This window comes from Pelodiscus sinensis, chromosome 11 (assembly GCF_052426305.1).
Source record: "Pelodiscus sinensis isolate ZL-2025 chromosome 11, ASM5242630v1, whole genome shotgun sequence".
Classification (NCBI taxonomy): Eukaryota; Metazoa; Chordata; order Testudines; family Trionychidae; genus Pelodiscus; species Pelodiscus sinensis.
In genome coordinates this window covers 51,838,081-51,850,194 of record NC_143062.1, presented here as the reverse complement: position 1 = coordinate 51,850,194, position 12,114 = coordinate 51,838,081, and the positions used below count along the sequence as shown (strand labels likewise).

General features: G+C 43.0%; 1 protein-coding gene across 2 annotated transcripts in view; it reads left to right on the top strand.

The window, feature by feature from the left end:
* PRKAR2A (protein kinase cAMP-dependent type II regulatory subunit alpha) overlaps positions 1–12,114 on the top strand; it is a 128,077-nt gene that overhangs the window by 26,358 nt on the left and 89,605 nt on the right. The gene's annotated exons all lie outside the window — the stretch shown is intronic.

The following is a 12,114-nucleotide window of genomic DNA, read 5'->3' as shown; positions in this document are numbered from 1 at the left end:
GAAGGAGGAGCAATGGTCTCAAGTTGCAGTGGGGGAGGTCTAGGTTGGATATTAGGAAAAACTATTTCCCTAGGCGGGTGGGGGAAGCACTCAAATGGGTTCCCTAGGGAACGGGTGGAATCTCTATCAGTAGAGGTTTTTAAGTCTAGGCTTGACAAAGCCCTGGCTGGGATGCTTGAGTTGGGGTTGGTCCTGCTTTGATGACTCCTGAGGTCTCTTCCAGCCTTATGATTCTATGATCTGATTTTCAGAAGCTCTTAAAATAGTAGCCAGTGAACACTGAAGTTGCTCAGAAGCTCTGAGATTACACTGTACTAAATTGAGGTGAAGTGGAGGCCAGGGAAAGAGAATGCATCTTTACAAGAAGAATGAGTTGAGTTCTTTTTCAAATGTAAAATTTTCGAATGTGCAGAAGTACAATGGAAGCTTAGGCTCCTAAGTCACTTCGGGAGGGATTTTTAAAAGCACCTTTCTTTTAGTTTAATGTCTTGTATTTCTGATGTGATGGGAGTTCATTTAGCTAACGAGGGTGAGGTATGAGAGCAAGGTTGATTAGGTAATTGTGGGAAGGAAGCCAAAAAGAAAAGGTCACTTGGTGCATTGGAAGAAGGACACTGTGCTAATTGTTGGAATCAGTGTGGGGGAAATTATGTATATTATCTATGATTCCATGCAAATGAGAAATGCTTCAGGGTTCACTAGGCAGTTTTCCTAGATGGCAATTTTTAATTTTTTTTTACACATCTTACTGTTTTTATACTATTACTTTCTGACGACTCCATTATTCTGGCTGTACTGATTGTACTGTCATACTCAATTCCCCTCAAAATTTCTCTGTTTAGGTTCTTTCCAAATTGCTTTCTCTACTAGTGGCTATAACTCTTAGTCACATGCCTTATTTCACTGTGACTGCTGAAATGTGTATGTTGCTGCTGCTTTGAGCGTACTGCTTCCCTCTTTTTCAGACCATTTTCCTGGATTAATATTTCAGACTCAAGCTCTCAAGACTCTTCATGACAACCTCACCTACATCTCAGCTCATGTTCACCTCCTACACACTGTCTCTTGCTCTTTGCTTGCTTTGTAGTCACCTCCCACCCGTTACTTTGTATCTCTTTTCGTGACTTTCCCTATACTATGAACATCCTTCCTCTTCTGTGTACTATAAAAACTCCTCTTTGTATTGTACGCTTATTAAGTTTGCAGATGATACGAAGCTGGGAGCGGTTGCAACTGCTTTGGAGGATAGGGTCATAATTCAAAATGATCTGGACAACTGGAGAAATGGTCTGAGGTAAATAGGATGAAGTTTAATAAGGACAAATGCAAAGAGCTCCGCTAAGTAAGGAACAATCCATTTCACACATATAGAGTGGGAAGTGACTTTCTAGGAAGGAGCACTGCAGAAAGGGATCTAGGGGTCATAGTGGACCACAAGCTAAATATGAGCCAACAGGGTGAAGGTGTTGCAAAAAAAGCAAACATGATTTTGGTATGCATTAACAGGAGTGTTGTGAGCAAGACATGAAAAGTCATTCTTCTGCTCTATTTTGTTCTGATTAGGCCTCAGTTGAAGTATTGTGTCCAGTTCTGAGCACCACATTTCAAGAAAGATGTGGAGAAATTGGAGAAGGTCCAGAGCAGAGCAACAAGAATGATTAACGGTCTAGAGAACATGACCTATGAAGGGAGACTGAAAGAACTGGGCTTATTTAGTTTAGAAAGGAGAAGACTGAGAGGGGACATGATAGGAGTTTTCAAGTATCTAAAAGGGTGTTAGAAGGAGAAGGAAGAAAAATTGTTCTTGGCCTCTGAGGTTAGGACAAGAAGCAATAAGCTTAAACTGCGACATGGGAGGTTTAAGTTTTACACTAGGAAAAACTTCCTAACTGCCAGGGTGGTTAAACACTTTAATAAGTTGCCTATGGTGGTTGTGGAATCTCTGTCTCTGGAGATATTTAAGAGCAGCTTAGATAGACATCAGTCACGGATGATAGACATTACTGGGTCCTGCCATGAAGTCAGGGGACTAGACTCGATGACCTCTCAAGGTCTCTTTCCAGTTCTAGTTTTCTATGATTCTAAATCCTTGAAAAAAAATTCCCTGCAATTCAATTCCTAGTCTCTTCTATTGTGCAGTTTGCATGCAGCTGGATCCTTAATCATTGTGAGTTGTATCATTCTAATATATATTATATTTTAAGACTGGGACCTTGTTTGCAAGGCACCTTGTGCACCTGTGCCATTATAAATATAATCTTTATAATTCAGATAACACTCCTAAAAATGAACTATTTAAAAAAATCACCATTTGCCAAGAACTCTGAAATATGTCAGCGAGAAATAGAGATCTGTGTGAGTCATGTCATTGTAATGGTAGATAATAATATGGAATTGTGTTTTGATAGTGAAAGTCACAGGAAAATGAAAAAACATGACTTAAATCATGCTGCATTAACTCTGTAGGGCTTGGAATTGTGGCTTTCTTTCATCACTCAAATGTGGTGAGATCTTGACTGGTTGCCTCTGATAATTTCAGCTGAGCTACAAAGGAGTAGCTTTGTGATTTAAAAATTTGGAATAGGTTTGTAGTTTGTGTTCGAAAAATTGTGTAAGCTGCCTCAAATATTTTAAATAGAGAGGCTGAGTAAAAATATTTTAAATAAAATAAAGGAGTATCTGACTCTATATTTTAGAAATGTGTATCTGTCAGTCTGGGTCCATTTGTTGAAGTACTCCTCCTACACGGTAATAACTAGTTCCACCAAATTCGGTAGGCAAATTCGGTAGGCAATTTCTTCTTGTCATAACTTTAAAGCAAGGTCATGGTTTTCCTGTGTGAGAACAATGGGATATGCATGGAGTGTGTGATGGTTTCACATCAGATGGAAAGGGAGGGGAGTGATAGCAGGTAAAGTTACACTCATGAATGATACAAGGGGGCAGCAAGGGGCTTGCCCCAGGGTGAAGCTGAAAGATGGGCTGTGCTTCTTCTGTGCCCCTAGTCAGCCCCAGGGAGTAGCCCTTAGTTCCCCAGGGCTGGCCCCAGTCTCAGGCAATACTGGTAAGTCTTCTAGTATCAGAGAGAGACTGTCAGAGAGAGTGTTTAAACTATTCATGAACACATCACTGCAGACAAAAATTCTGCAAACCTATGTGTTAATATAATAATGGTTACATTTACAACTGATAATTTACTTGCCAACCAAAAATATTTCCCCTTTTTGGATAATTTTAGAAAAGAACAAGCTTCCTAGAGGTAGATTGGGTAGAAGGACACTCTCTTATTGCTGATAATTGTTCTGTCTCAAGATTTCTCCTAACTGTGATGCGAGCGAGCAACAAATTAACCTCAAGTACACCTTTATCTTAGTTAATGTACAAATACACTTATTAATTACATCATCCTTTAAGACCTAATTTAGTAATGTGAAAGAACATATAATGCATAATCATAACCATGCAATGGATATAATTATACCCACTCCTGTCTACTGTTTACAGCCTCTTCGTTGATGTAGGCAGTTTTCACATAACAAAACTCCTTGAATCAGCATTTTACAAGGGGTACAGTATATGTGACTCTGTATATTTCAGAATGGATAAGGGAGTAAGGAAGATAGCATTGCTAACACAAAGGCCATTCATTAAAAAGTTACATGTTGGGTACAGCTGCATGCTCATCTATCCTGAGCAAGCAGGAAAGGAGGAATCAAAATAAGTCGGTAAATCAGTAGAAGCAGGGTCTATTTGTTCTGTGTGCTGTTACCATGGTCACAACTACCAAGACCCCTTATTTAACCTTTACACACCTCCAACAAATAAAATACAGGACTATGTAGCACTTTAAAGACTAACAAGATGGTTTATTAGATGATGAGCTTTCGTGGGCCAGACCCACTTCCTCAGATCAAATAGTGGAAGAAAATAGTCACAACCATATAACATATATGGTTGTGACTATTTTCTTCCACTATTTGATCTGAGGAAGTGGGTCTGGCCCACGAAAGCTCATCATTTAATAAACCATCTTGTTAGTCTTTAAAGTGCTACATAGTCCTGTATTTTGTTTCAACTAGACCAGACTAACACGGCTACATTTCTATCACTCTCCAACAAATAAGCATTTTTCAAGGGTGGTTGAAAGTGATATTTCATGTTCTTGTAGCTCACCAGTTTTGGTAGGGGATAGGGATGTTAAATTTTGATTAACTAATTGAATAGTCAATGGGATTTCCATCAACTTTTCGATTAGCTGGTAAGAACTTCCGTGTTCCTCCTTTTGAAATAGACAAGAGCACCAGTGGGGGCTCTTGTGAATTTCAAAGCAAAAGTGCCACATGGAGCCTGGGGTCAGTGGGGGACTCCCTGCTGGTCCTGGGCTCCACACGGTGTTCCAACTTTGAAATGTACCAGAGTCCCCAGTGGGGGCTCTTGTACATATTTCAGAGTTATCTGCCGCTGTGCCCCTGTCCCCTCCCACGGAGCTGGAGCTTAGGGAAATTGGCTTTTAAACCTGCTTCCTCCAGAACCGCCTCCTCTCCTCCTCATTCCCCTCCTCCCCCCTGTTGCCTCTTTGTGATGAAGGCAGCAAGGGGGGGAAAGCAAGTGGTCAACTAGTGTGTTGACTGTCTGATAAGCTTTTGCTTATCGAATAGTTGATTAGTCGCTTACGTCCCTACTGGATCTGTGTATTATAGGGAGAGCTGATAGCAGCCATGTATTTAAGTTGACTACTATTTTCCGTTGTAACATATTTGCATAATTTTAAAGAAGTTTGTATCCCTCCATTGTTTGCCACAAACCTCCTCAATTTTGCAAGGAGAAGATTCATGACCTAGACAAAATTCTTGTACTTTGTTGCATGAAACCCTTCTCCTGGCATCAGAGGTGGGAGCTCCATCACAGCCTGGCACTGGGGGAGAGGAAATTAACCAGGAATTTTCAGGCTCATCCCTTTGGTGTATCCCATTTCTTCCGTGTCTGCTTCCTCAAATAACAGCTGTTAAACACTCTAGGTAATTCAGCAGCTTGGGATTCAGAATTCACACTCTGATAAAGATACATGTTAGAGTGGTTCCACAAGAGTATAATATTTTTTTACCTCACTTTCTAGGAAATTGTTTAAAAATACTAGACGGCTGCGCCCCAGGCTCACTGCACTCGCCAGCCCCCTTTCTGTAAGGGTTGGTGTCTGGCCAGGGGGAGGGGCAGGAGCAGGGTGGAGGTAGGTGTCTGGCCAAGGGGGTGGGGACAGGAGGATCCTGAGGGTGCGAGGTCTTGGCAGGGTGTGTGAGGCTTTGGCTTGGGATGTATGAGTGAGCAGGCTGGGGGGGGTGGGGTCTGGGCGGAGGGGGGTTTTGAGGGGGTCTGAGAGTGCAGGGAGGGGGGAGACTCATACCATCCACTCAGCCCCATATATTTCCAGCAGATACCCTGCCAGTCACCCACACAGCACTAAGTGACCCCTGTCCTCATGTAAGTCAGATTCCCCCCAAAACCCCATTGTCAAGTTCCCCTAACCAGTGTCCCCCTGCTTCCCAGCACCCGAAATCCACCTAAGCCAGGGCTCCCCTTAATCCCTCAGTTGGGTGTCCCCACCCAAACCAGGCCGCCCCTCCCAGGCAGGTGCCCCTCCCTGCCCCTCACAGGTGCCATCCTGCCAGCTCCTCCTCTCTGTCTGGGGCCCCCAGTCAGGCCCCGCTCCCCAACTCTAACCTGTCTGGCTGTTCCAGAGGCAGGGCTGAGCTGGGCGCACTACTCCCAACTCCGTCGCACACCAGTAGGGCTGCAGGCCGGATGCTGTGTGTTGGGCCAGACTGCATGGGAAGGACCGGGGAAGCCGCATAGCTTCCTCGAGCACTGGGGAGGGGGAAGGATGAGGCCACACAGCTGAGGCTAAGGAGGGCAGCAGGACACAGAGTGGTGTGATGTCACTCTGTCATCACGCAGGCAAAAATATATGTTAAATCTAGAGAGAGAGACTATGGTGGGTTACTTTACAATCTAAGTCAAACACTCAAAAGTTGGAAAATGCTAGGATTATGATTGCCTGTATGCCTTTACTTCCATCCGCTTGCGTGTATGCTTCATGCTATAATCTTCAATTGTATCATCATGTTACTTTTTCTATAGGACCCCAGTGCTATTCAGTGCATAGGCTGGATATCTAAGGAGGCAAGATTAAGGTTGCATAGGCAACTATATGTCTGGCATTTTTGTATGTAATAATTTATGGTTATATATAAATTGTGGCTCTAACACTGTGTTACTTCATTTGAAAGCCATTAATAAGCATGTAGCTTTTTCACACTGCTATGTTTGATATTATTCCAGTTAATCTGCGATCTAAGCAGGGTTGGAATTTCTAAGATTAGTGAATAAATTGACAGCACTATTCAGTGACTGAAAGCAGCCTAAATATTTTGTATTCTTAATTGATAATCCCTAATTAGTACACTGAAAGGAATTGTAGATTATGGCCAAAAATGCATTCACGTGTATTTTAAATTTTTCAATATAAAATATTTTTGTTCACATTTACATTTCAGGTAAAATAATTCATGATATCTTCTAGTTAGGCAAAACACAAAGCTTTAATATCTGGGGGTGAAGAATAACTGCATCATCACTCCCCTGCAGTACAGAGGGACAAAACATAGATGTGCAGTTTGTGCTTTGAATTTAACTGGAATTTTGTCAGTCAAGTTTTTTTTTTTAAAACAGATGCAACTTTGTGTATATCAGTTTTATTCTTTTCCATCAATACGTTTCCCCCTTGTCTTTCCTATCATGGATCTGCCTTTCCTTGCAATGTTTTCAATGACTGATGTTCCCTCTTCTGCTCTCTTCCTTTAGCCCCTTACGTCACTTCCTCTTTTCCCCACTCTGTTTTTCCTTTCCTCCATTGTCTCCTTCCTTTTGTTCCCCTGCTTTTTCTCTTCTGATGTATGGTGTTAAATCTCTACTACTTCATTGCACCCTCAACAGAATTCCAGGTTTCCATCTTCTTCGGTAAAAATAGCAATGCCAGCTGGGATACTCTGTCCTCAACTCTTTTTACTTCTGAGAAAGGGTTTGCTCCCTAGCCTCGCCTTTTGGAAAAGAGCTACTTGTTCCTGGCCCTTACTCATTTGCCTTCTTCAAATTTCTGCCTGTTATAGTGTGTGACATTTCAAAGTTCTGGGGCTAATGTCCAAAAATTAGTTGGTTCTTAACATTCACGTTAGCACTGGTGGACAGAGCATACTTGAAATGTTAATTAAAGTTTCCATATTAACATTTCAAAGGAGAGTTTTGAACTTTTGCATAATGTTCTAACACATATAGGTGCAGCATGTATTACTGACTTTACTGTGGAGAATTTTGTCTAGTATAAGAAGCTTGTTTGTAATGGCTTTCTCTTAAAATATATTTTCTAATTGATATTGCTTTTCATAGGGTACTTACTGCAAAGGAGTATTCATCTGTTGGGAGATGTGTTTTTGTAGTAGCACTATAAATGTTTTCATTGGTCAAACTCTTCAAGTGTTAATACTTGAGTCTGTTGTACTTCCTTGCCATCATAATTGTTTGTATTGATATATGTCTGTTGATATCTTGGTGAGAGGAAAAATGGCTTGATAGCCAGAGTCTCACACTTCCTTATCAGTGCTTGACATTGCATTCCACACAACCAGTCATTTCAACAGACTTATTTGAGTATCCTCCTAATGTTTATAGCGTGAAAAGTTTATAGTGTGAGTCTAAGTATGGTTTGGCTAATTTTTAATTGACTTGTTAAAATAGGAACAGTTTATGCTGTTTTCTGTCCTCGTCTGTTCACACAGGATAATTTTGTACCATGACCTGAAATGCAAGTATTTTTGAAGTAGTCACTTGCTGGTGTTTTGTTTTATCCAAACCTGTTTTATATTTTTAGATTTATTTTTGCTTAAGATGGATACTGGGCATGTGAATTACAGTATGTTGCAAACTTCGTTCCTTTATTCCAATATGACCTGCTACATTTCTACCACTATCTTCTGCAAGAGGAGTCAATGGATTTTCAAGTGTTTTCCTCTGCTAATCAGCATGACATCTGTTTTACTTGGGTTTAACTCCAAACTGCTGTTTTAAGACAAGCGCCTAGCTAGCTTGACAAAAGTGGTGTTGTGGTCATAAGGCGGGGTGGCCAAGCGTCAGGCTTCTCTATGGAGGTGGTTGTAGAAGGGGTTTCATGGTAGGGTATTGGGCTGCCAGGAGAAGGGTGCGGGGTCTGAGAGAGAGTAGAAGTGAAGTAGGGGGTTGTAACCATGGGCAGGGGATTAGGGTGCTGGGTCCGAGAGGAAGTAGGTGTGCAGGAGTGAATTTTGACATGGGAGAGGGATGTTTCAAGGGGTGCAAGGTCTGGGGAAGAACTAGGACCTGGGTCGGTGTTCAGAGGATTTGGATTGTGACGTAGGGCAGAGGGGGTGATGGCTTGGGGCACGGAGTTAAGAAATGGGGTTTCAAACTTCATCATTCTTGATTTAAAGGAAGAAGTTATCTGCGCAGATGCAGGAAGTACATTTAAAAAAACAGGGAGCACAGGGCCAGCAGGGGCCTGTTTGAGCCCCCCACTTGCTCCCTCCTTCCATGGCACTTCTGCATTTGAAATGTAGCAGGAGCCCCACTCTTGCTACATTTCAAAGGTGGAAGCACTGCCAGTTCCCCACTGCGCCCCCATGCCTGCCCGCCCCTCCTCCCCTGGAGATGGTGCTGGGGAGAACTGGCTTTTAACTCAAATGGGGTGTTCCCAGGCTGCATGCGGCGTTTCAAAGTGGCAGCACCGCGTGGAGCCCAGGATCAGCTATGGACTCCCCCACTGACCCACTGACCCTGGACTCCGTGCAGCGCTGCTGCTTTGAAACACAGCGAGGAGTCTGACGCTTGGCTCCCTGCGGCATTTCAGAGCGGCAGTGCTGCATGGAGCCCAGGATCAACGGAGGAGTCCCCAGCTGACCCTGGACTCCTTGTGGCACTTTCACCTTCGAAGTGTAGCGCCCTATCGACTAATCGAGTAGTTAATGCAAAATGAATCGACTATTCGATTAGTCAGTTAGTTGATATTTAACATGCTTAATCTCTACCTTTGTTTTGTTATGTTACTGACAGTCGCAATATAATAATGTAAATGCTTCATTTGTGGTGCGATTCTGGAGTGTTAATTTGCCTTAAAAATATACAATAGCTTTTGAAAAATGTTTGGCAAATTTCACACTTGAGATGTTGCATCTGTGGAAGTGAAGGGGCAGTTAGTTCAATAACCATATGTGGTGAATGATTGTTTTGAGGAACGAACTGCATTTAGAGTTAAATTCCTTGTGTTTCTGAAACTAAATTTGTGAGAAGATGGCATAAATGCTTTACTTGATTTGTGTGTACAATTCAACATTTCCAGCAGGTAGCATTTAAAAGTCCCAGGCCTCCTATGTTCAAAGTTCCAAGCCTACTATGCCCCAAAATATAAGGCAAAGTAATTGTGCAGGTCTTAGATCAGAGATGGGCAATAATTTTTAATAGGGGGCCACTCCAAGATTTTGGCAAGTGGTCAAGGGCCGCATTTCCACCGAGTGGGTATGCAGTCTGGGACAGAGGTTGGGTACAGAGCTTGGGGTAGGAGACTGGGTTACAGGAGGGCTGTGGAGTCTGAGGGGGAGTTTGGCTGATGGAGGGGGTTGTGATCTGGGGGACAGGCTTGGGGTGCAGAATCTAGAAAGGGGAATGAATGCAAGTGGATTCTAGCCTGGGGAAGGGTGTTTTGGAGGAGGTGCGGGGTCTGAGAGGGAGCTGGCACCTGGGTGAAGGGGGTGCAGAGGGGTTGGATGGTGCCCTGGGGCAGGGAAATGGGTTGTGGGGTCAAGGAGGGGCTGTGGGTGCTAGAGAGGATTCTGGCCTGGTGGAGGGGTATAGGAAGGGGGTGCAGGGTTAGGGTTGCCAGGTGTCCGGTATTTTCTCCTCCTGTCTGGGGAAAAAAATTCAGAAAATATCGGACACCTAAAATGTCTGGTATTTTCTCATCTCCCCCCCCCCCCCCAGCCTGTTAGGGCCAAAAAGCCTCAAAGGCACTTCTTAAAGGGGCCGCGCTGTTTTTTATTTTATTTTATTTTTTGCTTAACAGTGTAAGGAATTATCAGAAAAGTGCTCTTAGGCTTTTCTCTATCGACCTGGAAACGTGGTATGCAAATTGTGTGTTTGGTATTCTAACCTCTAAAGTTCTGTGATCAAGTTATTCTGGTAACTTTATTATAAAAAATAAAATACAAAGTAAGGTTTTAATAAAAAATGGAGCATAAGACTCCTATGCATGGTTTGTGTATGTTTGATCTAGTAGAATGTCCTTGGAGAAAACTCCCTATTCTGATATTCTTCAATGTAAATATGAAACCATTGAGAAATCTGATGGAGATCCCAGGCTTCTTGCTTTTTTTAATCTTTGCCTTCTACTAAATACATACTAATCCTCAGGCCCCTTCCCTTCCCTGGACCATCCCACATCTCATTCTCTAAGCCCCCTCTTCCCTCCCTCCCCAGGCTGTGACTCGGTGTTGTCTTGAGCAAACACGGCACATCCTTCTGTATGGTTATCTGCCAGTTTAGATATTCTAGCTTTTGAGTTTGGCTGTAGTTCGAATTGTATAGTTTCATTTTCTCTCCTTAGAAGGAGGCTGTGAGGTTTCAGTTTATTGATTTTTTTTTTTGTACTTCCATTCTTTCTTCCACATAGGCAGAGTGGCTCTAGTGCCATTATTTGTCTTCAGCATTGCCACACAACTTTATCATTCTTTATTTAAAGGAAGTTATCTGTGCAGATGCAGGAAGTACATTTCAAAAGCAGGGAGCGCGGGGCCAGCAGGGGGCTGCTTGATCCCCTGCTTGCTCCGTCCTCGCATGGCACTTCTGCTTTTGCAATGTAGCAAGAGCCCCACTCTTGCTGCATTTCAAAGGTGGAAGTACTGCCAGTCCCCCGCTGAGTCCCCGCGCCTCTCCCTCCGGAGATGGTGCTGGGGGGAACCGGCTTTTAAGCCTGCTTCTCTTTCTCCCTTCCCCCCGCCTCTGTCTGATAGAGGCAGCAAGCAGGAGTGTGTGTGTTGGGGGGGGGGGGGGAGTGACTAGTCGACTATCTGATAAGCATATGCTTATAAAATAGTTGACTAGTCACTTACATCCCTAGATCAAAGTTGACAAACAACTGAACACAAGCCCCCAGTGCAAAGCTGTGGCAAATAGGTGAGCTCAGTCCTTGGATGGATGAATAGGGGAATAAGGAAGTGATTTTACCTCTGTAGCTAGCTTTGGTGAGACTGATAGTATTATAGGGTTGGAAGACACCTCAGAAGGTCATCAAGCAGCCCCTGCCCAAAGCAGGACCAACCTCAACTAAATCATCCCAGCCAAGGCTTTGTCAGGCCAGGAATTAAAAACTTTAGTGGTCGAGATTCTATCACCACCTGAACTAATGCACCCCAATATGCCATTAGCCTTCTTGGCTACAAGAGCGCACTGTTGACTCATATATAGCTTCTCCTCTGCTGTAATCCCCAGGTTCTTTTCTGCCGAAATGCTGCTTAGCCAATTGGTCCCCTGCCTGTAGTAGTGCTTAAAATTCTTCTGTCCCAAGTGCAGGACTCTGCACTTGCCCTAGTTGAACCTCATTAGATTTCTTTTGGCCCAATCCTCCATTTTATCTAGGTCACTGTGGACCCTACCCCTGCCCTCCAACCTATCTACCTCTCCCACTAGGTTACTGCATCCAGTTCTCATGGCTGTATGCTAAAAAGGGTACTCAAATTTTGGAGATGATGCAGAATGATCTGCAAAAATGAGTTGGTGGGCTGAAGAAATGCTTTATAATGAAACATTGCAGGAGCTCAATCTATTTCATTTTGTTGAAAAGAAGTTTGAGATGGTAACCGGATTAGTGTAATTGGAAGGAAATACCAGGTACAAAAGGGAAATTTTTTTTTTTTTCCTAGAACATACTTGGAAAATCTTGCTTAGCTTTACAAATCCAAATTCCTCCTCATACTTAAGGAAGTGGATGAAGAATATATGTAAGATTTTAATATTGTGGGAAATGCAATAGAAAAAATA